The 27,896-nt window shown below is 37.2% G+C and overlaps 1 long non-coding RNA gene across 1 annotated transcript in view; it reads left to right on the top strand.

Moving 5' to 3' along the window:
• Positions 1 to 27,896, top strand: part of LOC115280697 — a 218,011-nt gene that overhangs the window by 66,469 nt on the left and 123,646 nt on the right. The window contains exon 3 of the long non-coding RNA XR_003903892.1: positions 20,382 to 20,407. This is a non-coding gene — a long non-coding RNA (uncharacterized LOC115280697). The remainder of the gene's footprint in view (positions 1 to 20,381; positions 20,408 to 27,896) is intronic.

The raw sequence follows: 27,896 nt of genomic DNA, 5'->3' as shown, positions 1-27,896 counted from the left end.
TTCTGCCCATTTCTTCACGGGGTTATTTGTTTTTTGGATGTGGAGTTTGGTGAGTTCCTTATAGATTTTGGATACTAGCCCTTTATCTGATATGTCATTTACAACTATCTTTTCCCATTCTGTGGGTTGCCTATTAGTTTTCTTGATTGTTTCCTTTGCAGTGCAGAAGCTTTTTATCTTGATGAGGTCCCAAGAGTTCAGTTTTGCTTTCATTTCCCTGGCCTTTGGGAATGTGTCGAGTAGGAAATTGCTGTGGTTGACGTCAAGGAGGTTGTTTCCTACTTTCTCCTCCAGGGTTTTGATGGGTTCCTGTTTCACATTCAGGTCCTTCAGCCATTTTGAATGTTTATTTATTTTTGAAGGAGAGAGAGACAGAGTGTGAGTAGGGCAGGGGCAGAGAGAGAGGGAGACACAGAATCCAAAATAGGCTCTAGGCTCTGAATGTAAGCACAGAGCCCGATGTGGGGCTGAAACCCACAAACCATGAGATCATGACCTTAGCAGAACCAACTGAGCCACCAAGGTGCCTCAAGGGTATGTTTTCTAAAGCAGTTGTACTTTGCCCCACATCACATGATGTATGAGTGGTAAATCTACACCTCCAACTTTTTATTTCATGCTTACTACTTTGTTCACTGGAATCAACCTCCTACCTAATTTAAGACCACTTTGTTTCATTTTTCAACATTTTAAATTTATATATTTTGTATCCTTTCTGTCCTTTATTGAAATGATGGCAAAGCCAATGCGTTGATAACTTTTTCAGTAGAAATGTGTATTTTAATAAAGAAGGGGAATTTCCATTTACCTATCTCTTCTATCAGTAGCAAATAGTCTTGAAATAAAATAATCCCATTAATTGATACCATAGTATGCCTTCAGACTGATGAGCCTCTGATTGTCATAGGTTTACAATCTCATTGGGAATACAGTTTGTATGCAAATAATAATGTGTACACAATAGTAATACAAAGGTGCATAGGAGAAGTTCCACAAGTGGAAATATAGTAAGGCATGAATATGAACATATTGGCAAAATAATTTGGATTGAAAATAAGGGAAGGCTTCCTCTGGAAGAAAAGTTGGAAGTGGTTTCTGAAAGATAAGTAAGAAGTAAGTAGACAAGGGAACAGAGGGGAAATGAGGCAGAATTCATGCAGGTGTAAAAAACAAGAAAGAAAGAAAGAGAGAGAGAGAGAGAGAGAGAGAGAGAGAGAGAGAGAGAGAGAGAAAGAAAGAAAGAAAGAAAGAAAGAAAGAAAGAAAGAAAGAAAGAAAGAAAGAAAGAAAAAAGAAAGGAAGGGAGGGAGGAAGGAAGGAAGGAAGGAAGGAAGGAAGGAGGCTGACATGGTTGGAGCAGAAACGGCAAGATTGAATAGGTGTGTGAGGAGGCTAGAGAGAGAGATTAGCAGGACCAAATCTCAGAGCTTTGTATATAGGCTATGATGAGGAGTTATTTCATAGGCAGCAGATAAAGTGTTTTAGTCATGGGGATGACTTCACTGCATGTTTTTTAAAGTTTTGCTTTTGAGATAATTTTGGCTATTGTGTGGAGAAGGTTTAAAGAAGTTGGTTGGAAGAATGCCACTTTGGAGTCCCATAAGGTAGGCCAGGCACTGAAAATTGATAACTAAGCATTGGTGGTGAAAAAGTGGGATCGTGGAAAAAAGTGAACATATCAGAGAGATTTGTAGGGTGTTCTAAGGAAATCAAGGATCAGTCCATTTTTAAAATAAATTTATTTTTCAGTTTACACCAAGTTGGTCAGCATATAGTGCAATAATGATTTCAGGAGTAGATTTGAGTGACTCATCCCCTATGTGTAACACCCAGTGCTCATCCCAACAAGTGTCTTCCTCAATGCCCCTTGTCCATTTATCCCATACTCCCACCCACAACCCCTCCAGCAACCCCCAGTTTGTTCTCTGTGTTTAAGAACCTCTTATGTTTTATCCCCTCATTATTATTTTTGTTTTCCCTCCTGTTCATCTGTTTTGTATCTTAAATTCCTCATATGAGTGAAGTCATATATTGTCTTTCTCTGACTAGTTTCACTTAGCATAACACCCTCTAGTTCTATCCACATAGTTGTAAATGGCAAGATTTAATTCATTTGATTGCTGAGTAATACTCCACTGTATATAGATTCCACATCTTTATCCATTCATCCATCGATGAACATTTGATCCCTTTCCATACTTTGGCTATTGTCGATATTGCTGCTATAAACATTGGGGTGCATGTGCCCCTTCAAAACAGCACACCTGTAATCCTTGGATAAATACCTAGTAGTGCAATTGCTGGGGCACAGGATAGTTCTATTTTTAATTTTTTGAAGAACCTCCATACTGTTTTCCTGGCAGTACATTTTGCTTACCTTCTTCATCTGATTAACCTCCAATTACATCTCCTACTGAAAATCATGATGGGGTGCCTGGGTAGCTCAGTCAGTTAAACCATGATCTTCAGCTCAGTTCATGATGTTGTTGTTTGTACGTTCGAGCCCCACATTGGGCTCTGTGCTGGCAACTCAGAGCCTGGAGCCTGCTTCAGATTCTGTGTCCTGTCTCTCTCTGCCCTTCCTCTGCTTGCTCTCTCTGTCTCAAAAATAATTAAACCTTAGAAAAAAAGAAATCATGGTAAATTTCTCACTTGACTATGCACCATAATAAACTTTATCTTAGAGTCATTGGAATGTTTACCACTGTTCTGAATATTTATTAAATGTGCAAATAACTTAAATATGAAATAATGCATGTATATATAGGTAATGATGTAGCATGGGAACATTGATGTTTTTATCAGAACAATATAATGACCTAGGAAAACATGCAAATTTTATTAAGTGAATATACAATTTGTGAAAAGAATGTTTGAAATACAGTCCTTCCCTTGTTTTTTACTGTCTCCCCACAAATATTGGAGGGAAAGAAAACTGGAAACATATACCAACATTGTGATGGTCGCTTATTGGTTGAGTGGTGAGATGGAGAGGACATTTACATTGTGAGTTTCACTTTTTCTTATTTTCTACATTTTAGACATTGAGCTACATTACTTTTTAAAATTCAGAAAATATATAATATAATGAAATATTTGCTAATTATTTAGAAGCCTGTACACCTAGGACAAGAATGATGGAAATTTGGATTCTCCCTATATAAGTCCTGTTGGTTCAACGTGTGTCTTTAAATAGTATAGGCATATATCCTATCCCTCTTTAGACAGTAGGAGTTAGTAAGATTGTTTTTCTAAACATCAGATATTTGATGATGATAACAAATTGGTTGTTGTAGTGTGCTTATAAAGAAATTTAATTTTCACAGAGCCCTAAGAAAAGCAAATCAGAAATAAAATGTGAATTTCAAATTTTTCTTGCTCAGTTAATTATTGCTCCTCCAGGAGGTGATAGTGAGTGAGGCCTTCAATCTGGAAAACATCTTAAAACATTTGCTATACATGAATAAGTGTATACAGCTGTTTCCAATATAATTGGATATATAATTATTGAACAATTTTCAAGAGGCATTGGCTTACACTTTGGATCACCTACATTTCATGGTTGAAAATACAAGTCTATCAATGCCTACAATCATACCATTCGTCTTCATTATTGTCAGCATTGTTCTATTATTTTGATGCATGAAGGTGCCATGCCCCTGGCTAGTGTGGGGACCTCCATGCATGACTATCAGATCCCAGAGCTTCAGTTGTCATTGCATAATAGCATTCTTACCCTTGAACTGATTTAATACCAACTCATTGGCCTGAAAAGGAAGGCATGAGAGGCCATTTTTCCAATTTTTCTGAATGCCTCTAAAAACACAAACTCCAAATAGGTAAAGTAATAATAATCTGTTATGTGTGTGCTGTATAGTATTTTATATTTTTCAAAGTATTTCTTCACTCATTTTTTCAACATAATTTTTTAAAAGCATAAATGCAGTGACAGATGCCATGTTAGACACTTGGTTTGCAGTGTGGAATCCTGCTCTCAAGCTTTTCTTAATTGATGTCCATGGGACAAACAGGGAAAACGTTGGCAATTCTCATTTTACAGATGAAGGAACAGACATCAAGGGAAATTTTCCAACCTGTCCAAGGACGCAGATGGAAATAAATTATCCTGATTCTTCATATTCTATGTCCTCTGTCCCATCTCACATCTTAACCACATATTTACTTAATGTATTACAATCCGTTAGCGCTGCATAACCTTGCTCACCAGAGAATAGCAAAAACATGAACTGGAGACATTAAAATTCAGGAGGAATGGAACACTATTCTAAATCTCCAACTCCTTTAACTGATAGTCAGAGAAAGTAACCACTTTATTTATTTATTTATTTAGTACTTAAACATCGATAGCAAATTTATTCATAAGGGCCCCAAACTAGAAATTTGGAAATTTCTAGAAAACTGGAATTTCCAAAAAACTGGAATTTCCATCAAATGGTGAGTGTGTAAACACATTTTTGTATATCCATATAGTGGATCATGCAGCAAAAAAAGGAACAAGCCATAGATACATACACAATATGGATGAAACACAAAACCATTATACCAAGTGAATGAGAGCAAACACAAAATTATTTATGGTTATGACTATTTATATAAAATTATAGTAAATCCAGTCAATTTGAGGTTGTAGGAAGAGGTAAAAATTGAATGAAGGGAGCATGAAGGAACCGTTTGAGGTGATTGATACTTTTTATATCATTAGTTTGTTGGTGATTACATGACATATTTGTCTTGCATGTTTGTCAAAATTCATATTTCATGCTTTAAATTGGTGATTTTTATTTTATATACATACCTCAGTAAAGTAGTTTTAAAAAATTTCTTGTCAAATTGGTTTCCATACAACACCTAGTGCTCATCCCAGCAAGTGCCCACCTCGATGCCCATCCCCCACTTTCCCCTTTTCCCCAGCCCCCCATCAACCCTCAGTCTGTTCTCAGTATTTAGGAGTCTCTTATGGTTTGCCTGCCTCCCTCTTTTTAACTATTTCTCCCCGTCCCCCCTCCATGGTCTTCTGTTAAGTTACTCAAGAGCCATATATGAGTGAAAACATATGATAGCTGTCTGTCTCTGACTTATTTCATTTAGCATAATACCCTTTAGTTCTATCCACATTGCTGCAAATGGCCAGATTTCATTCTTTCTCATTGCCAAGTAGTATTCCATTTTATATAGAAACCATATCTTTTTGATTCATTCATCAGTTGATGGACATTTAAGCCCTTTGCTACTGTTTAAGGTCCTGTTATCGACACTGGAGTACATGTGCCCCTATGCATCAGCACTCTTGTATTCTTTGGGTAAATTCCCAGCAGTGCTATTGCTGGGTCATAGGAGAGTTCTCCTATTAATTTTTTTAGGATCCTCCACACTGTTTCCAGAGTGGCTGCACTAGTTTACATTCCCACCAACAGTGTAAGAGGGTGTCCATTTCTCCACATCCTCACTGGCATCGATAGTCTCCTGATTTGTTCATTTTAGCCACTGTGACTGGTGGTATCTCAGTGTGGTTTTGTGTTTCCCTGATGATGAATGACATTGAGCACTTTTTCATGTATCTGTTGGCCATCTGGATGCCTTCTCTGGAAAATGTCTATTCATGTCTTCTGCTCATTTCTTCACTGGATTATTTGTTTTTTGGGTGTGAAGTTTGCTGAATTCCTTATAGATTTTGGATACCACACCTTTATCTAAAACGTTATTTGCAACTATCTTTTCCCATTCCATTGGTTGACCATTAGTTTTCTTGATTGTTTCCTTTGCAGTGCAGAAGCTTTTTATCTTGATGAGGTCCCAACAGTTTATTCTTTCTCTTGATTCCCTTGCCTTTGGAGATGTGTCAAGTAAGAAATTGCTGCAGTTGAGGTCACAGAGGTTGTTTTCCTACTTACTCCTCTAGGGTTTTGATGGTTTCCTGTCTTATATTCAGGTCCTTCATCCATTTTGAGTTTATTTTTGTGTATGGTATAAGAAAGTGGTCTAGTTTCATTCTGCTGCATGTTGCTGTCCAGCTCTCCCAGCACCATCTGTTAAAGAGGCAGTCTTTTTTCCATTGGATACTCTTTCCTGCTTTGTCAAATATTAGTTGGCCATACATTTGTGGGTCCAATTCTGGGTTCTCTATTCTATTCCATTGTCTGTGTGTCTGTTTTTGTGCCAATACTAACCTGTCTTGATGATTACAGCTTTGTAGTAGAGGCTAACATCTGGGATTGTGATGCCTCCCATTTTGGTTTTATTCCTCAATATTACTTTGGCTATTCAGGGTCTTTTGTGGTTCCAAACAAATTTTAAGATAGTTTATTCTAGCTTTGAGAAGAATGCTGGTGCAATTTTGAATGAGATTGCATTGAATGTGTAGATTGCTTTGAGTAGTATTGATATTTTAACAATGTGTATTCTTCCAGTCCATGAGCATGGAATATTTTTTCATTTCTTTGTATCTTCTTGAATTTCCTTCATAAGTTTTCTATAGTTTTCATCATACAGATCTTTTAAACCTTTGGTTAGGTTTATTCCTAACTATTAATTGTTCTTGGTGCAATTGTGAATGAGATCAGTTTCTTTCTGTCACTTCATTATTGGTGTATAAAAATGCAACCAATTTTTGTACATTGATTTTGTACCCTGGAACTACTGAGTTCATGTTTTGGTTCCAGCAGACTTTTGATGGAGTTTATCATGTGTTACATGCTGAATATCATGTCACCTGCAAAACATGTTAGTTTGAGTTCACCTTTGCCAATTCTGATGCCTTTTATTTTATTTTATTTTCTGATTGTTGATGGTAGGACCTCCAACTCTATGTTAGACAACAGTGGTGAGAGCGGAAAATCCTGTCATGTTTCTGATCTCAGGATTAAAGCTCTCAGATTTTCCCCCTTAAGGATGATATTAGCTGTGGGTTTTTTAAAATGGCTTTTATGATGTTTAAGTATGTTCCTTCTATCCCGACTTTCTCGAGAGTTTTTATTAAGAAAAGATGCTATATTTTGTTAAATGCTTTTTCTGCATCTATCCAAAGGATCATATGGTTCTTTTCTTCTGTTAATTTTATGTATCAGACTAATTGATTTGTGAATAATGAACCAGCCCTGCAACCCATGAATAAATCCTACTTGATCATGGTGAATAATTCTTTTTATATGCTATTGAATTTGATTTGCTAGTATCTTGTTAAGAATTTTTGCATCCATATTCTTCAGTCCATGGAACAGGACTCCATTTGGAACAGCTTGAGGAGAATGGGTACTAACTCTGTTTTAAATATCTGGTAGAATTTCCCAGGGAAACCATCTGGTCAAGGACTCTTATTTGTTGGGAGATTTTTGATAACTGATTCAATTTCTTTACTAGTTATGGGTCTATTCAAATTTTCTATTTCTTCCCATTTGAGTTTTGGTAGTGTGTGGGTGTTTTGGAATTTGTCCATTTCTTCCAGGCTGTCCAGTTTGTTGGCATATCGTTTATGATAGTATTCCCTCATAATTGCTTGTATTTCTGAGGGATTGGTTGTAATAAGTCAAGTTTCATTCATGATTTTATCTATTTGGGTCCATCCTCTTTTCTTTTTGAAAAAGGTTTGCTACAGGTTTATCAATTTAATTTTTTCAAAAAAACAACTCTTGATTTCATTGATCTGTTCTAATTTTTGGGAGGAGGTTCTATATTGTTTATTTCTGCCCTGATCTTTATTATTTCTCTTCTTCTTCTGTGTCTTGGGTGTCTTTGCTATTCTATTTCTAGTTCCTTTAGGTATGCTGTTAGATTTTGTATTTGGGATTATTCTTCTTTCTTGAGATAGGCCTGGATTGCAATGTATTTTCCTCTCAGGACTGCATTTGCTGTTTCCCAAAGAGTTCAGATTGTTGTGTTTCCATTTTCATTTGTTTCCATATATTTTTTAATATTTTCTCTAATTGTCTGGTTGACCCCCTTATATTTTTTTTTTTTTGGTAGGATGTTCGTTAACCTCCATGATTTTGGTGATTTTTCAGACTTTTTTCTTTGATTGCTTTGAAGTTTCTTAGCATTGTAATCTGAAAGTGTGCACAGTATGATTTCACTTCTGTTATATTTATTGAGGGCTGTTTTGTGACCCAGTATGTGATCTATTTTGGAAAATATACCATATGCACTCAAGAACAAAATGAATTCCATAGGTTGAGGATGTTGAGTTATAAATATATCTGTCAAGTCCATCTGGTTGAATGTATCATTCAAGGCCATTGTTTCTGTACTGATCCTGTGTCTAGATCTGTCTATTGCTGTAAGTAGAGTATTAAAGTTCCCTGCAATTACCACATCCTTATCAACAAGATTACTTATGTTTGTGATTAATTGTTTTATATATTTTGGTGTCTCCAAATTTGGTTCATAGATGTTTATCATTGTTAGCTCTTCCTGTTGCATGGGCCCTGTAATTATTATATAATGCCCTTCTTCATATCTTATTACAGCCTTTATTTTAGTTTTTAATTATTTTTTAATTTTTTAAATTTATTTTTGGGAGACAGAAAGAGATAGCATGAGCAGGGGAGGGTCAGAGAGAGGGGGAGACACAGAAGCCAAAGACAGGCTCCAGGCTCTGAGCTAAGTGTCAGCACAGAGACCAATGCAGGGCTTAAACCCACAAACTGTGAGATCATGCCCTGTGATGAAGTCAGACGCTTAACCAGCTGAGCCACCCAGGTGTCCCTCTTGTTACAGCCTTTAACATCTAGTTTGTCTGATACAAGTGTGGATACTCCAGCTTTCTTTTGACTCCCATTAGCATGATAGGCCGTTCTTTATCCCCTCACTTTCAATCTGAGGTGCCCTCAGGTCTAAAATGAGTCTCTTGTAGACAGAAAACAGATGGGTCTTGTTTTTTTTTTTCCCTTCTGATACCCTATGCCTTTTGACTGGAGCATTTAGTTCATTTACATTCAGTGTTATTAATGAAAAATATGGGCTTAGAGTCATTGTGTTATCTGTAGATTTCATGCTTGTAGTGATGTCTCTGGTACTTTGTGTTCCTTACAGTATTTCCTCACAGAGTTCCCATCAGGATCTCTTGTAGGGCTGGTTTAGTGGTGATGAATTCCTTCAGATTTTGTGTGTTTGGGAAAACCTTTATCTCTCCTTCTATTCTGAATGACAGTCTTGCTGGATAAAGGATTCTTGTACGCCTATTTTTCCTGTTCATCACATTGAATGTTTCCAGCCATTCCTTTCTGGCCTGGCAAGTTTCAGTAGAGAGGTCTGCTACTACCCTTCTTTGTCTACCTTTGTATGTGAAGGCCCATTTATTTCTAACTGATTTTAGAATTCTCTCCTTTATTCTTATATTTTTCCAGTTTTACTATGATATTATTGTGCAGAAGATTGATTCAAGTTATGTCTAAGGGGAGTTCTCTTTGCCTCTTGGATTTCAATGTCTATTTCCATCCCTAGGTTGGGGAAGTTCTCAGCTATGATGTTCAAGTACCCCTTCATCCCTTTCTTTCTCTTCTTCCTCTTCTAGAATTCCTATGATAAGGATAGTGTTCTGTTTGATTGCATCACTCAGTTCTCGAATTCTCCTTTAGTGCTCCTGGATCAATTTATCTTTTTCTCAGCTTTCTCATTTTCCATAATTTTATCTTCTAATTCACCTATTCTTCTTTCTGCTTCAGTTCGCACTGTGGCCACCTCCATTTTAGTTTGTACCTCATTTATAGCATTTGTATAGTATTTTTTAATTCATCATAACATTTTAGGATCCTTGATCTCAGCAATTATGGAGTCTCTGCTGTCTTCTTTGGTTTTTTCAAACCCAGAAATTAATTTTATGACTATTATTCTAAATTCTGTTCACTTATGTTGCTTATATCTGTCTTTGATCAATTCTTTAGCTGTCACTTCTTCCTGGAATTTCTTTTGAGGATAATTCTTCCATTTCATCATCTTGGATAGTTTTCTGTGCTTTGTAAGTTTTAAATGCTTGTTATGCGCTCGGCACCTGTGAGTATTGCTATATTAAAAGGGGTTCATACACTGTCCAGGACCTGGCCATTCAGGTGGTGTTTTTCGGAGAGTGTTACTTGCTTTCTATTGTTGTGACTTTCATTATTTTATTTCCCTACTCGTAGTGATGTTTTTGACCCTCCACCAGGTGTGCTTTGGTTTGTTCCCTTGAAGTAGCCCTGGAAAGGAAAACAAACAGACAAACAAATAGGAAACAAAAACACACAAATGCACAAACAAAACAAACAAGCAAATGAATAAAAAGAAAAACCAAAAATCAATCTAAAAGAAAAAAAAAAATACCAGCTACAAGTAAAGACCAGGTTGAAGGCAGTGCTGATAGAAGAGCACATACAAAGAGAGAAAAGATAGGGATGGGGAAGAGAATATGAACATTGCTCAGACAGAGAGACTAAAAGGCTTAATCCAGAGAGAGAGAAAGGAAAGTAAGAAAAGAGGCAAATAAAAAGAAACAAAAATAATGTTACTCAAAGAGACTATATGGCCTGATTATTCCAGAGAGAGAGAAAGTAAAGAGGGAGGTGTAGACAATGCATCAAGAAAATGGATTAAATATGTCTGTTTTAACAAACCACTAACCCCAGTAACCAGCCTAGAAGAGGGAAGAGATAAGAAGGAGAATTAGGGATCACATATCTAAATAACAAGTATTGACATAGAATTAATCCAGGCAAGGCCACAGAGGTGCTGGTTCAGAGGAAGAAGCATCTGGTTGTGAAGCATCTATCCAGCTCCAGTATATAAGTGGCTGTCTAGCTCAGAGGGGTGTGGCTTGTTGTAGGCGTCCCACCTCCACTGTGGGCCCCTTGGACCAATCTCTGAGACTTTGCCTTGGTGGTTGTGGGGAGACAAAATGGTGAACTCCCAGTCTTTTCTTCATGGACTGGGTGTCCCAAATCACTCCTTTGGATCTGCTCTCACTGTGCTGAGGGTGCAGATGAGGTGGTCTGTCTTGCTCCGTCATCTCCTCCGTCCCATGCTTATCTGGGTTTTAACTCCCACTGTGTGAGCATTAATGATGCCACCCGAAATGCGATTCTGCAGCTGTGCTGTGCCGCACTTCAGGGTAGGAGATCAGATTCTCCTGCTGCACACTGCGTCCCTGGCCTACTATGAAACCCTGAGTTGATGCCCCTCCTCCCCAGAGATGCCAGCAGGGCAGCCGCCCCAATCCAAAGAAAGCCCTGAAGTTAGAGATGGGGTGATGGGATCCCTCTCTGTCCTGGTCAGAGGTTTTTCTCTTGTCCAGATACAGTTCTGTGCTTCCACGGCCTCCTTTTCTCTTCCCTTTGTCTCTCTGCAGAAGGGGAACCTTCCCCTTCATGCCTCCCCGCCTCTTTTTATCTCCCCCAGTTCACAATCATGCACCTGGAGGGCCATACAGTTTTCCCATTTTCTTCCTGGTAGATTCTGTCTCTTTTCCTCCCATATTCTTGGGGTTCAAAGTCCTTTGGCTTTAGCTCTTCTTTGCTTGAGAGATGCAAGAAGTTCGGATCCCCCTACTTCACTGCCATGTTTTGTTTATTTATTTAGAAGATTGAGAAGAGTCATACTTGGTGATTAAGCAAAATACAGAGATTTCAGAAGATAATAGAGTGGAGTATATGACAGCAGTACCTTAAAGAGAAGCTTGGGCTATCTTCTGTGGGGGGAAGTTAACAGATTCTCTGGGTAACAATGTGAAAGCCAGTGTTGCTGAATTTATTACATAGTTACAGAGAAATTATTATTCCTATGTCCATCTAGTACCTTAATAGAGGGTATACTTATCATCAATCCATATGTAACACAGCTCTGGCTATTTGGCAGGGATGTATAAATATCTGAAAAATCAAGCAAGAATAAGAGCAAGTAAGGGAGAATGGGTGACTGATGAAAAATGTTGATTCCAAGCACATTTTGTCAGCCTGGAAAATGAATACAGGCTGGTAAGTCCTAAAGTACCCCCCAATTAAATTCTTTTGTGATCTAAGCACACTTCTTCAGCAGCTCCCATTTATCGTAATGTCTGTCCCAGTTGCCAGAGGCAGAAGTGGACATTCCTTGCTGCCCGATGACCATCCAAAGAAAAGAGCATACCCCCAAACAGCATTGGAATCTAGAAGATCTCACACTAACTTTAAACAGTGATTAAAGTGGATTATCTACTACTCACAGGAAAAAAAAAATTGCCAAACTCTGTACTTAGGATTGAAACTAGAGAAGATGACAAAGGACTTTTACTGTGTAGTGACCCACTCAGAAATTTGTCCTAGCCCAACCTAGCCCTTTGTACTCTAGATATTTTTCATTTGACTCCTTCTTTCTTGAGAGTCCCCACTTATGATTTAATCACTGTGCTTGCATATAAAAGCATACACTCTGAAAAAGATTGCTAAATCAATTATGTCCCAGTAAGCCTCATAGTAAGTTGAAAACATTGTGAATTGAAAATGGATTTAATATCCCTAACCTATCATACATCATAGCTTAGCCTAGCTTGACTTAAACTTGCTTAGAACATTTACCTTAGCCTACAGTTGGCTAAAGTCGTCTAACACAAAGCCAACTTTATCATAAAGTGTTGAACATATCATGTACTAAATACTATACTGAAAATGAAAAGCAGGATGATTGTATGAATACAGAATGGTTATAAATTGACTCTTTACCCTCATGACTATGTGGCTGAATGAGAACTGTGCAGAATCCCCAGAGGGTATAGTATAGTATATTGCTATCCCAGGAAAAGACATTCAACATTAGTGATATAGTTTCTACTGAATACATATCACTTTCACACCATAATAACTTCAGTCATCAGAAGTTGAGCCACAGTAAGTTGGGAACAATCTGTATTTCCTTTAACATCTCTCTCTCTCATCAATTATTGAAATAATTGATGTAAAATGTTAGGTAAGGCTTTTAAACAAGTGCTTAAAACTTTTAACCCATTCAACATTTATTTCATAACTAAATATTGCACTGTTTTAGAGGCTAAAAATAAAAATTCAACTGAAATATGTTCTTCAATATTGAAGAAGCTGTTGTCTAAGAGTCTATGGTTATACTTGGTCTCCGAAAATCTTTCTAGGTATAGACTTTTATGGGCCTATTCAGTTTTAGGAGTCAAGAGAAAGGTTGGGGCACCTGGGTGGCTTTGTTGGTTAAGCGTAGGAATCTTGATCTCTGTTCAGGTCATGATCTCACAGTTCGTGAGTTGGAGCCCACATCAAGCTCTGTGCTGATGGTGCAGAGCCTGCTTGAGATTCTGTCTCTCCTCTCTGCCAATCCCTCAAGTATGTTCTCTGTCTCTCTCTCTGTCTTTGTCTCTGTCTCTCTCTCTTAAAATAAATTAACTTACAAAAAAGAGTAAGTAGAAATGTTAAGCATTTCATGTAATGAATGCCGTGAATTTGTTTCCACATAAGACATTGGTGTCAGATCAATTGACAAAGGATAAACCACCAAGAACTGGTACATAACTGATTAAATAATCTCTCTGCAGAATAAAATTTTAAAAAATCTCAAATTGCTTCAAAGGAATATAATACCATCTACCATTTTCCACTAATACACATCATAAAATCAAGTCTAGTTTTTCTCTCCTGGATGTGATTTTTTTCCATGTATATTTATTTAGAGGGAGAGAGAGCATGAGTGGCAGAGGGGCAGAGAGAGGGAGAGATAGAATCCCAAGCAGGGTCCACACTGTCAGTGCAGAGCCCGATGTGGGGCTCAAGCTCACAAACGATGAGATCGAAGACTTATTTCTATTGTAGAACTGAAGTCAAGAGATGGACGCACAACCGACCAAGCTACCCAAGCGCCCCTCTCCTGGATGTCTTATTGTGAGTCCTACTGAGCTTAGCACCCTTTCCTAATATCTCATACCCATTGTTTATTTAATAATGTTCTGACTTCTCTCTGCCATTTAGAAAAACTTGAGAATCAGTATTGAGTCAAATTATGTTCAACCCTAGGATACCCTCTCATATTATCCTCAACAAAATCATGCCCTCTGACCACACCCCCACAAGTCTGTACCTATAAAAATTCAAAGTCTTTATTTTAAAATGTGTATTTATACATCCTATTCATCCTATAAGCTACAATAATCTTAAATGATAACGATTCTTTCATGTTTCCATATACTTGCAACATGCTGAATACAAGTCTAAACTCTCGCTCATGCCAAACACAAACACATATATTTGCATCTCCACACATACATCTAGAAAAAATATATATTATAACCCACAGATTATATACATACAATTTTCTCTTTTATAGATGATTTTACAATCATATACACACATATGGCTAATTAAGTATCATAATGTGTAATCATATAATACAGAAAATTATATATGTGAATAAACCATATACAGATATACACAGATAATATAAATAAAATTGCTCCTATTTTACAAATGAAGAATGAAAACTAAATTACTTAATGTATTTAGATGAGGAGCTAATAACTAAATTAACAAAGATGATGAATAGTTGCTCCTTAGTTACACTGACAGAGCAAATGACAAAACTGAGAACTCAGGCTTCTGCCTCCTAGATTTTAGACCTTTGTCACGCCGCATCTCATAGGTGTTGTTTCCTGTCTGTTGTTGATTAATCAGTGTCTACCACTGTCTGACCTAGAGTAAAACAATCAATATATATGTGTTGAATGAATATCATCATGTGAATTTTTATATTCCATGGGTCCAATTTCATATGGCTAAATCTTAATAAAATGGTTTGCTTGTGAATTGGTTGAATACGGACTTTCACTGAAAATAAATTATTTAGTGGTAATTCATATTTAATTGGTTTCAGTGCTCTTTCCAGATAAAGTCAAGGTGTTTATGTTCAAATGGCCTCAATATGCTCTGATATTTCAATATTCAAATACGATTTTTATTCTCAATGGTAATAATTTACTTTCCAAAAATTTTCCTATTTGTTTAGTAAATCTTCTTCAAAAATGTGCCTTTTCCGATGAAAGACTTATTCCTATTGTAGACGCTTGTCATAAGTCTTATGCTACCCTGCCTCCTCTGGCCCTCTCATACCTTGTTACTCTTTTTTAATTAAGTCATTGCTTGTCCTATCCTTCTGAAGCCTGTAAGCAGTTCTGTGTGTGTGTGGTGGTCTGGCTTTCTCTCAGGTCACACTAGGTGTCTGCTATCACCTTCTTCCAACTCTATATATACAAAACTTAGTCTGTTTTCTGGGCAGCTAGTTGTCAGGCTTAACATACAGCTTTCCTGGATCAAAGCAGCATCTATCCTCACCTTTGTGTGATCCAGTAACTCTGCACACGGGACAGCGTGAATCCACTCAGGATCTTTTCCTTGCCCAGACAATGCCCAGAGCTACAACCACCAACATGCACCATTCCCACAGAATTCTTGTCTCAGACTCAGCCACCTTTCCATTCACATTTCATAAAGCAATCGGGATATGTGTTTTAAAGGGAGTGTTGGTCATGAAAGGAAACCGAGCAAGTTGGGCCATGGTTTCCTTCCTTCACATTACAGTTTTATGTCTCAAGGTTCAGCGACATAGTGGAAGAGATACAAATCTCTTACCACTTTTCTCCTGCACCCACTACTGTGCGTCCATAAAGCCCCATCTAGTAATTTGGTGACTAGAATATCATTCTAGGGACCTCTGATTTTCCTTATGATATTGTATAGTAATTTCATCAATTCCTCCTCATTTTATATTCTTCTAAAAATAACTCATACCTAAAATGTACATCAGGTCCCAGCATGTCAGTTACGAAAGCATGTTGGTCTTCTGAGTACCAATTTCCATTTCCCTTATTTTCTTTTTTTTAAATTTTTTAATGTTTTATTTATTTTTGAGATACAGAAAGACATTGTGAGCAGGGAAGGGTCAGAGAGAGAGGGAGACACAGAATCTGAAGTAGGCTCCAGGCTCTGAGCTAGCTGTCAGCACAGAGCCTGACGCGGGGCTCGAACCCACGAACCATGAGACCATGACCTGAGCTGAAGCCGGACGCCACCCAGGTGCCCCTCTATTTCCCTTATTTTCAAGGTTTTGTGTTTTTGGTTTTGTTCTTTTGTTTACTCCTGTTGAATGGGGAGCGATATATGTAGATGAATCATTTTTTACCAGTGGACCCTGCTTGCTTTGGGAAACTGAGAAGAAAACGGCAGGCTTCCCTTTTCTGGCTTCCACTGGACTTGTAGAGCACAAGTTATAGAGAGCCAAACAGAGAAAGATTTAAAGCCTTTGCTGTAGCCACCTCATCCTGTAACGCCTTTTGTGAGGGCTGCACAGTCTGTAAGCATGAGTAACTTTCTTTCCTAATGTTGATTAAATATTGAAAACTCTTAACACAGTGTAGGGGAAAGGTCTTTGGTGTTGATCATTTTATTTTTGCTCGGTCTTCATTGTTTTACCAGTGAGTAGAAAATCACCTCAGATTTAGAATGGACTGTTAGCAACTTTTGCATACAATGTTATATTCTAGAGTGCGTTGTCTTCTTCCCTACCTTGTAATTTCTCAAATGCTCTTCTGAGAAGATTGAAGGAATATTTTCAGAATCATCTTGCAAGAGTCAGTTTGAAGCTTGTAGTGCCTCAAAAAATATCTTATTGCTTAAGGCAGGAAGAATTACGTTTTCTAATATTTCTCTTAAATGATCCAATATTTTGATAATGTAATTCAGGAGAATATTTCCTCTCTCAGGAACTCTCATTATCTTTCTTGTAACCAACGGTCCATGATATCTAATCATCTCATTTAGAAATTAATAGATAATGGATGGTACGATAGAAATTGAGAAGTTATTGAATTGTGTTGGTTTGACTAACAAGACTTATATGTAATGGCTGATATCTCCCATTTAAATGCCTTAGCTGGCTGATTTTGGAAATCAGCAAAGTAACTTTATTAAATCAGGTCTTTAAATTTAGGCATAAAATATGCTTCTGTAAAGTTATAAAAATTTAGAAATCATATTAATACTTGACATTATTTTAAACAAAAATGTTTTAGGTAATACCAAACTTTTTCAATTTAGAAAGTAACAAATTGATTCAGGCTTGCAATTCATGAGAACTAAATCACACAGGTGAAGAAATATGTCTGGATGTGTTTGGAGTACTTTTTATAAACAACCAACCAAAAAACAAAAAACAAATAGGTTTGCAGCCACAACCTCTTTCAAAAAAATACTGTTATATATCTCTATCTTAAAAATTAGTTTAAAAATAGTTCCATAGGGCACCTGGATGGCTCAGTCTGGTTAACCTCTGAAACTTGACCTCAGCTCAGGTCATGATCTCACAGTCATGGGATGGAGCCATGCACTGCGCTTCACGGGGAGCATGGAGCCGGCTTGGGTTTCTGTCCCTCAGACTCCTTGCCCCTCCCCCACTTGTACTGTCTCCTTCTCTCTCAAAAATAAAAAGAGGCATCTGGGTGGCTCAGTTGGTTGAGCACTGGACTGCAGCTCTGGTTCATGATCTCACGGTTGGTGGGCTGAAGCCCCAGGTCAGACTCAGTGCTGTCAGTGCAAAACCCTGTCAGATCCTCTGTCCTTCTCTCTCTAGCCCCTCCACCTCCACCTCACACTTGCTCACTCGCTATCTCTCAAAAATAAACATTTAAAAATAATAAGAAATAAGTAAACATTGAAAAATAGGTCCTCTTCCATTTAAGAGTAACTGTTATGGACAGAGACTTTGCAAGGAAGGGCAAGAGTAATCAGATGAGTGGTACCATAAAGTGTGGGCCTGGGAGGTAGCTTGGTATCTGGGTATTTCAAATGGAAAGACAAAATATTTCACCTTCTGACTCTAGGAAGATGGAGATGTGCTTTCCCCTATTCCTCCAAGGAGGTGTGACCAGAACTCTGCATATTATATGTAAAACACATAGTTAAAGGATTCTGAAATGTAGAAAAAAGGCACACAGGTGAGGGATTTTAGGACCAAAGTAATGACATGCTGAGGAGTTCCCTGGGTTTTATTTTTGCGTTATGCGCTTGCGACATGGAGCTAAAGATGCCAGTAACATGGAAATGCACAGACAGCCACACACATAGTACACACACACAAAGGGAGAGAGAGGGAGAGAGAGAGAGAGAGAGAGAGAAAAGAATGAGGGCATGTGGGTTCAACAAAAGGCTTTTCCTTCCAGCCAGTGGACCAAGAAAGGGACAAAACCTTAGCAAGATGGAAAGCTTTTAGCTACTGCTGTACTATACACACACACACACACACACACACACACACACACACACACACACACACACTCTGTGTCTACCTCCATCCGACCAGCCAGGTGGAAAGCCTAGACTTCTACTCTCCTCAACTGAAAGGAGTTGCCCCAACCCTTCTCTGGGATAATGAAAGAGAAAGCTGAGAATATTGTCAGTGTTTTCATCTTTGTCTAGCAGTAATGACACCTTCAGGTCCATGTTGGCAGTGGAGAAGATGTAGGGGAGCCTAGACTCCACTTCCCGCTTGGCAGTAGTGAGGCACCCCTCTCTCCCCACTGCTGTGGCATCAGAGGAGGTCTGGTGGAGAGTCAGGGTATTTACACTGTCCAGCAGTGAATAAGGCCACCTCCCTCCCCTGCTCCAGGTCATCTGCATCCAGGAAGGAGAAGACAAAAGTATAGTACTGACGTACACATATGGGCATATTTTCAACTTTGCAATTTCATATCAATTTTTTGTGAATGCAGATTTTATAACATTTTAAAGTTTATTTTACTTTCTGTACAATAATGTTTCATAAAGTCAAAAAACAAGTTTTATCCATCCATTTACCCACTGTTGAAGGCTAGCCCATTTTAAGTTTTTAAGCTTTATTTTTTAAAAGAGGCTTATCAGTGAATATATTTGTGCCCAAGTACTTATAGGTAGGTGTGTGTGTGTGTGTGTGTGTGTGTGTGTGTGTGAGAGATAGGGATTTGAAACCAGATTGACTAGTTCTTAATCCAGAAATATGAGAAGGAAAAAAAAACAATATTGTTTTCCTGGACATGATCATGAATGGTATATCCTGGGTGGAATACCATGGAATAATTTCTCTAATTTTAATTATAGGATTTTAGTCAGAGAGTTATATTTAAGACATTTTTGCTTTCAATCAATCACCACACCCCAGAAAACCTCCATTTGAATGAAATATTAAATTTTCTGCAAATCTTACAATTTTTCTTTGCAGTAGATAGCAGGGTTTCTTCTGGCTAAATCCCAGCTTTTTTGAGATAAACCTGTTCTCACAAATTCCCCATTAATAAGTAGGCTTATATATTGGCTCATCCTCATAGAAATATGTTTACAATATCTAGGAGAACACATCGCCTATTATACAATATCTTTGCCAGGTCTTGGACAAAAAAATCAAATTCCCAAATCAAAGATCTGGGCCATACCAGCCATGCCAATTGTATCAGTCAATTTATTTGTCAAATCCCTGAGAGAAATATCAGATCGTTTAAGAGTAGATCATTTTATCCAAGCTTAATATGGTTCTTTAAAATGATATATAGCCACCTAAAATGACAAACATGAATTATTTGATATTAAAGACAAACATTGAAATGTTCTATATACCTAACACTATTCAGTGAAAATGTTTAAGGCCTAAGGATCACTTTACCTGAGAACATTTAAAATGAGCCAGGTAGAAAAAAAAGTTACGTATGGTCCCTTTGAAATTATTTAAGAGTAAAAACACCAAAACTTTGCAGGAGATATGTGCACGCAATTTACAAGCATGCATTTTGGGAAATGTGGAAGCTAGATTGAAATTATGGAAATGAAAGAACCAAATATCAGTTTCTAGGGGATATAAAGCAAGACAAATTGCAAAGGAAAATATGAATAACCAAGTCAGGCAGAAACTGGAAGAAAGGTAAGAGCAACTAGTTAATAATTACTTTGGGTACAATATTCCCAGATGATTATTTCATTTCTGCACAAGGTCACAGTTGCATATAATGGGCACCATTTGTATTTGGCCATCCCCGAAATGAAATAACAAGTTCCATAGCAATATTTTCAAGTGCTTTGGAATTTTAAGGTTTTAAATTATTCATTTTTTGTACTTGTTTATTTTTACATGCACTTTAGTTCACAAAAACTATCATGAATTAAATTCTCATTAAAACTCATTATCAATGCAAATTCTACGTAAGTGTCAAAGAGGAAGAGTTATGTAATAATTTGGGAAGTATAGGAAAATACTTATTCCAGAAATTTAAACTGAGAATAGGTTCATTTGAATGCAGACTAGGGCTTTGAGTTTTCAAAAGCCTGATATAAGAAAAATGGCAGATAGATACCTTCTGAAACTATTAGTAATCATATTTATTATAATTTTCAGGTAGGAACCTGGAGCTCTGGAGAAATGTGAGTAATAGTGTATTCAAAACATTAATATTTTGATGAAATTAGCAATGCATGCAAATTGATTACACATGCAAGGTTCACTGTTGAAATTTCCAATTGGACATCCAGTAGGGGTTAGGTGTTAAAATCTACAGAGATAACATTGAAAAAGGATGAGGTAGCAGACAGAATCCTACAAACAGATATTTTTCAAATATACTACAACAAAAAAAGGACATCGTTGAGTTGAAGAGATCAGTTTTGGCTTTGTTTTGTTTGTGTTGTGTTGGAACTTGGTTATCTGAAAATGAAGTAACATTATTGAAATGAGTTTAACAGGGAAGCGTTTACACAGAGTTAGGTTCAGATATACTAGGTCAGAAAATTCATGCCTGTGGATATTTTAAACCTCCCTGACCTATATATTATAGCTCTCTAACACTCCCTATTTTTCTTACTGGCATGTTAAAGGCCTCAAATAAGGAGGACAGATCAGTAGATGAGATTCACTGATAACACGTTTTGTTGTTGTTGTTGTTGTTTGTTTTTTAACAAATTGAGAGGAAAGTTCACACTTTCATTGTCCATGCCCTTATAATTCATCATAAATTGTCAGTGTTATAGGATGTGAATTGTTAACGCAATGGAAAGGTCTGAACCTAGAGTTAATAAGATAGAAAGGTATAACCAATAAAAACAGAGTCTGTAAAACAGATTTGATTGCTAACTTCTTGGATATGCATGGTTTCTAAGTAGGGATCGAAGAAGAACAGCGGAAGTGTGAACAGTAAACACAATTGAAATAAAGAGGCAAAGAATATTAGTATCTAGGAGAATAAAATCAGGAAGAACTCAGTGCCCAGGGCTCGCCATGAAGGAATAACTTGAATTTAACCAACCCTACTGTTGGAATTAACACATATTCTGGACACAACTCACTTTTCAAACAAACCTGCCTGAACATGTTAGAGAATAACCAATTGAGGCGGGACATGAAGAGATGAAATTTTTGAGAAAAAAAATAAATAAAACGCTACAACAATATAAGCTCCACAATTACCTATTTTCTCCTAAAGTTTGTGCCAATTTGCAGCACACTGAAATGGAACTCAAGGAGAACAGAGAATATGATCCTGAGTTGACAATTGAACTAGGATTAAAGTGGCCAAATTCTTCAGTAGAGAGGACTGGAAAGAGGTGAACCAAAATTTATTTGTCTAACATTCCCTTGAGGAACTGGCTAATTCCAGAGTTGCTCCAGCAGAAGGCAAGGCCAGGAAACCCAGAATAAAACAGCAGCCATGTGTTTCTGAAAAGATAAAGACAAGACTTCAAGGCCTCCAAATGTGAAAAAGACATGGCAGATCCAAACAAGCCTAGGAGTGAACCAAAAACTGAAGACCACCTCCCTGAATAAAAACAGACCTACCCACAGCAATATCAAGATATGTAACTGGTACTCTATCTGCCAGCCAAAAAAGAAATGCAGTCTTCTTTGGAGTAGATGATAGCTCTAGAGTCTCTATACTTTTTAATTAAAAATATATGGCACTCCATAAAAAAATCACAAAGCATATATATAAAGCACACATAAAGGATCAAATGATTGAATACAGATGATTCATATATTGATATAATTAGAAGATGACAGAGAGACAGTAAAGTATCTCCCCAATTGAGAAGGCACTTCGAGACCAGAAGACAAAGTCAGCTACTCCATACAGTTTGCAGTTTTATTTAGGGTAACTTACTGATGGAGAAAATGAGGCGGGTGATGGTCCAGGCACAATACAGCTATTCTCTCCCAGGTCCAGACTGTAGTCCACAGAGCTGATAGAGCAAGAGGATGTACAGAAGGGCACTGTAGTGAGACCAAAGATTGTGCATGAACCCCAAAGGGTTTGTGTGAACCTAATTGACTGCTAACCTTTAATCAGCTCTCGATGTACCACCTGTGCATCAGGAAGAGGATAGACTGTGTTATCTCTAAGCCAAAGCAAGCATCCCTGACTCTGGCCTTGGGTGGCATTTCTAAAGTATGTATATAAATCTCTAAGGGGGCCAGAACACGTAGCCCCAGGAGAGGTCATGAAGTGAACATGAACAAGATGGAGAGCCAAAAGTGAGGTCAGAATTGTTAGCGCTACTACAGAGAGTGATTTTATAATAAACATAATTAATAAGTGGAAGATACTAGAGGAAAATATGAATTCCACAGTGGAGTTTCTCTCTCTCTCTTCTTCCTTCCTTCCTTCCTTTCTTCATATATTCTCCTTGGGTTCCGTTCCACCTTGCTGCAAATTGGTACAAAACTTCGGGAGAAAGATGGGTAAATAAGGAGCTCATGTTGTTGTATTTAAATATATGTATATAAAATGTTTAAATGACATTTGGTTAGCTGTCTTGAAAAAGACACACCCACGGAATGAGGCAAGAGTAGCAGCAGAGAGGCCTGTGTGGTGGTTCCGGCAGAAACCCATACATCCTAAACACAGTGATTGGAACCACAGTGGTGACAATGAAGGTGAGGGAAATTGTTTGGTTCTGGTTAATTCTTGAAAATGGAGCAAACAGAATTCTTTGCTGGGTTGTCTGTGGGGTCCAAAAGGAAAAAAAAAAGAGCCAAAAAGGAATCCAGTTCTTTTTCATTAGCATCTGAAAGGAGCTGCCCACAACCAAGTCAAAAAACACTCCTGGAAAACTCAGTTCAGGGTGGAAAATCTAAAGGTGTCTTTTGGGCATGTTATAATAAAAAATATTAACTGAAATGGATGGCAAACTCAACCCATTTATCATTTTTTTCAAAATAAAATGATGGAATACATTGATTGCTCTCATTTTGCCTTTCCTAACAATTCCCTGGAGTAATATAAGAAGTAAATTTAATAGAATCCATGATGTTTACTACTTTTTGAGCATAAATCTTCACTTGTTCTTTTTCAGCTGAGTAGTGTGGTCCCTTAAAATTACTTTTTTCCTCCAACCTGTTCAAATATTTGGCAGGAAAATGGCCTTATCAGGTCATCATGAGGCCCCCACTATTGCTGAGCTAATAATACATTTTTGGAAAACTCCATTTAAACGTTGCAGATGAAAATCTATGCCCACTGTCTATGTCACTCCCAAACACATTGGAAGATGAGCCACAGGGGAAGCCCATATGTTAGAAAGGCATGCTTCATTTAGCTATTGCAACACGATGGCTGAAGGGTGCTATAGATGGAGTTGCTCAGAAAAGATTACATCTCTTGGCTTCTGGCAAAGAAAAAAAGGCATAAAAAAAGGCTGTGCTAAGGGCTAAAAGCTTTATTGAAATTCTACAGAAGCCTTACAGAAACTGTGAGCTTCTGACTTGTTATCAGGTACCTGCATTTGGGCATCCTGACACTCTATAATTGAAATTCATTGCTGGACCTTTAGTCTATAAAAATGGTATGCTGTCATTAGCGCTGACTGCTTGCTATATTCTCCTGTCACTCCTTAGGCCAGCTTAAACCATCTCAGATGAAATAGCCTATTTCATGTCAGACCTCAGCGTTTGCCACTATTAAAGTGGAAAGCTAAAGCAATGTTTAGCAATGTGGTAAAGACCAATGCAGTAGGATTGCTAGAGAAGTAGGAGTCTTTTTTTTTTTAATTTCTTAAAATTTAATGTTCTCATATGGTACCATCTCTGTTACACTGCTCCTGTCAGAATAAGAATTAGTGTTTTTTAATTGCATTTTAATTTAACCTGCTAATGCCACAGAGCGACTTTACTCTTTAAGAAGTATCAGAATGTTATTTTAGCCATAAGACAACTTAATGTAAGAATTACAGGGTAATATTTCAAACTCATGATGTGAAGAATTGAGGCAATTATGTGGGTAATTCAGACCAAAACAAAAAGTCATACATGTATGCTTAGGTAGAAGAGGAAATCCTGGATTTGGGAGATTTAACCTTTAGTTTGTTCCAGAATGACTGTATTTATCACTTGATAGTCAGATGGTCAGAGAGAACTTTGTTGTCCCAAATACCCATGTTATGAGAGGAGCCACCTCATTAATCAAAGAAGTTGAAAAGCCTGTCTGTTGACAACTAGAATTGTTAAGCTGTTCCCAATTACCTAAGCACACAGACCTAATAAGGATTGACCTTCTCAGTGACTTAAGAAACTGAATAAAAATAGAACTTAAAATGTTTCTGATTCCCTGTTCCACTATACGGCCTCAACTTTTACTCATGTGATATAGAAGAAACAAAAGAAAAAGATGTTTTTACCACCAACATAAAATGATTTTTATAAAAGCTGTCAATACTACTTAAGGGTGATAGAAATGTTTTTCCAAATTAATACTGTATTCTGTGTCAGGTCGTTCAAACTTAGCAATTGCTTAACCAGTAAATATCCTCTTTGTCCTTCTTTTTTTTTTACCTTTAAAAGTCCAGTAGTTGTGTGTGTATGTTTATTTTAATCACAGTGTAGTCAAATCACATTCCACTGAATGCTAGAATACCCAGATTCATGTCTTGGTTTCATTACTAATGAGCACAGTAATCCTAACTTGGGTCCCTTCCCATATAGAGCACCAGAATCTTTACCCTAAAATAACTAGTTTGTATTTAGTGAGAAAGCTTTATAATTCAAATGTGATACAGCCACTATATTATTCTTTTTAAGGAAGAAATAAAGAAGTATACTCTGAATAAGATGCTCAGGTGAGACTGTGCCTTGGTGTATTTTATACCACACTGTAAACACCATGAGTGCAGTAAAGGCATACCTTTTCATCTCAGTGTCCCTAGAGCCTAGGGGGGATAAAACGCTTTTATCTTGATTCAACTAAATGCCAAAAAACCCCCAAATAATCCAATTAAAAATGGGCAGAAGAGATGAACAGATTTCTCCAAAGAAGCCATACAGGCAGCCAACAAACATATGAAAAGATGCTCAACATCATTCATCATCATGGAAATGCAATTCAAAACTTCAATGAGATATCACTTTCCATTTGTCACTATGGCTAAACTCAACAACACAGGAAACAACAGGTGTTGGTGAAAATGTGGAGAAAAAGGAACTTTCATGCACTGTTTGTGGGAATGCAAACTGGTGCAGCCACTGTGGAAAGCAGTACGGAAGTTCCTCAAAAAGTTAAAAATAGAATTACCTTACAACTCAGTGTTCCCAGTACTGGATATTTACTGAAAAAATATGAAAACACTAATTCAGGGGGACACATGCACCCCTATGTTTATTGCAGCATTATTTGTAATAGCTAAATTATAGAAGCAGCCCAAGTATCCATGGATAGATGAATGAATAAAGAAGTGGTGTGTGTGTGTGTGTATTTGAATGTATATTTGAATATTATTCATAAAAAATAATGAAATCTTGCCATTTGCAACAACATAGAGCTGGAGAGTATAATGCTAAGGTAAGTATGTAAGTCAGTTCGTGAAAGACAAATACCATATAATCTCACTCATATCTGGAATTTAAAAACAAAACAAAATATGGAAAGAAAAAAAGATGGGTAAAGAAGGAAATTCTTAACTACCGGGAACAAAATGATGGTTAACAGGGTGGGGAGGGTAGATAGTATGGGGGCAAAGGGGGGATGGATGGTAATTAAAGAGTACACTTATCATGATAAAAAAAATGGAATGGAATGGAATAAAACAAAGTAAATCAAATGACTGTTACAGGAGCAAGTGTTCAATGATTATTTGGAGAAAACACAGAAACTGAGAGAAAGGAAGAAAAAAAATTCTAGGAAATAAAAGAAATAGAATGAGAAAAGAAGAGAAGAGAAGCATTTAGCATCAGTCATCACACATTTTAATTTTTTTTGTTTTTTGTCATTGTTATGGATTAAATGTGTCAATCCAAAATGTACATATTGTCCCCCTGATGTGATTGTGTTTGGAGATGGGGCCAATAAGGACATAATTAAGGTTAAACGAGGTTATAAGAGTGGGTCTTGATCTGATAGTATTAATGCCTTTATCAGAACAGATACTAGAAAACTCCCTCTTTCTCTCACTACACACACAAGGAAAGGGGGCCATGTGAGCACACAGCAAGATGGCAGCCATCTGCAAGCTAAGGGGACAATACTCATCTGGAACAAATCAGCTAGCATCTTGGTCATAAACTTATTGCCTCTAGAACTCTGAGAAAATAAAGTTCCGTGGCACTTGATGCGCAGTCTGTGTGGTCTTTGTTTGTTTGTTTGCTTGTTTGTTTGTTTTTTGTTATAGTAGCCTGGTCAGATTAATACAATAATCCATCCCCAAGCTAGAAGATCTTAACCTTTTTGGGTTCAATGGAAGCCTATTCTTTTTGTCTATCCTCTTATCAAAGTCATCTTTCAAACTCCTGTTCCAGTAACCCTTTTCCGCTAAAACCTTCCCTAACTCCTAAGCCCCAACCAATCTTCTTTTCTTTTTTTATGATTTCCTGCAGTTTTGGTTTTTGGGAGTGGTTTTTATCCTTCCCTCATCTCTCTTATCCTTACCTCATTTTTCAAAATTCTGACACCCACACTATGTTCTAGAACAATTAGGTCAGACATTCTGACAGTGAGAGTCAACCATCACACCATTAGCATCTCTTCATGGTTTGTTTTAGGTATGTTGTATGTAATCAAGTCGATGTGCTCATTATCCTATAGAGTTTTCTGAGAACCAGATCCTAATTGTGCTATGCCTATATATCTATGTAATGAGAAAAAATTTGAATCCCTAATTCAAGAATGAATATGTGTGTGTGTGTGTGTGTGTGTGTGTTATTTATACAAAACTAAATTTTTATCTGGTAGAAGCAGTGCAATGTGCTCATGTTCAAAATGTTGAAAAGAGCTGATCTTTATATCCCAGGGGAAAAAAAAAACCACCAGTCATAAACAATGTTGTTTGAATTATCTTTATTAACTAAATGAGTCAGGATACATTTAGATGATGTGAAAGATAGAAAGCTGTATTCCCCCCCATAAAATTCCTGTGGTCAAGAAAATCTATAAAACAGTCTTCTATAAATCAATTAAATTCTCCCCAAAGACAGAAATTAGGTAGGCTGATTTTCCAATGCATACTTTTATTTGTCCTCTTTTCATAGAAACTGTGACTGATCACTATTTCAGCAAACATTCTGTAAATGAGGATAAGCATTTTTTAACCAAAAATAAAAATAAAAACTTATTTGGAACCTTTTGCCAGAATAGGACTCTGGTGAGATTCATGTAAAAGAGAATCAGAGGTACCTCCACAGGTCCACTGAAGAGATGAAGAAAATATATTATAGTGGATGGTGGTGGGCATGGTTGTGGGGTGGGAGGGTAGGAAGCAAATAAAAGCCATTCATTCATCTTAAATGAAAACCTGTGAGTTTAAACACCCTACTCACCCACACATCAAAAGAAGTCAGACCTCCACTTGAATACAGATATAAATATACACAGATTTAAAAATAATTAATTAGCTAATAGTGATTCAGTAGACTAGTAGATTCATAAAGGCAACACAG

The sequence above is a fragment of the Suricata suricatta genome, chromosome 16, assembly GCF_006229205.1.
Source record: "Suricata suricatta isolate VVHF042 chromosome 16, meerkat_22Aug2017_6uvM2_HiC, whole genome shotgun sequence".
NCBI classification, from domain to species: domain Eukaryota; kingdom Metazoa; phylum Chordata; class Mammalia; order Carnivora; family Herpestidae; genus Suricata; species Suricata suricatta.
Note: the sequence above shows the minus strand (reverse complement) of the source record. Positions and strands in the feature narration are given on the sequence as shown.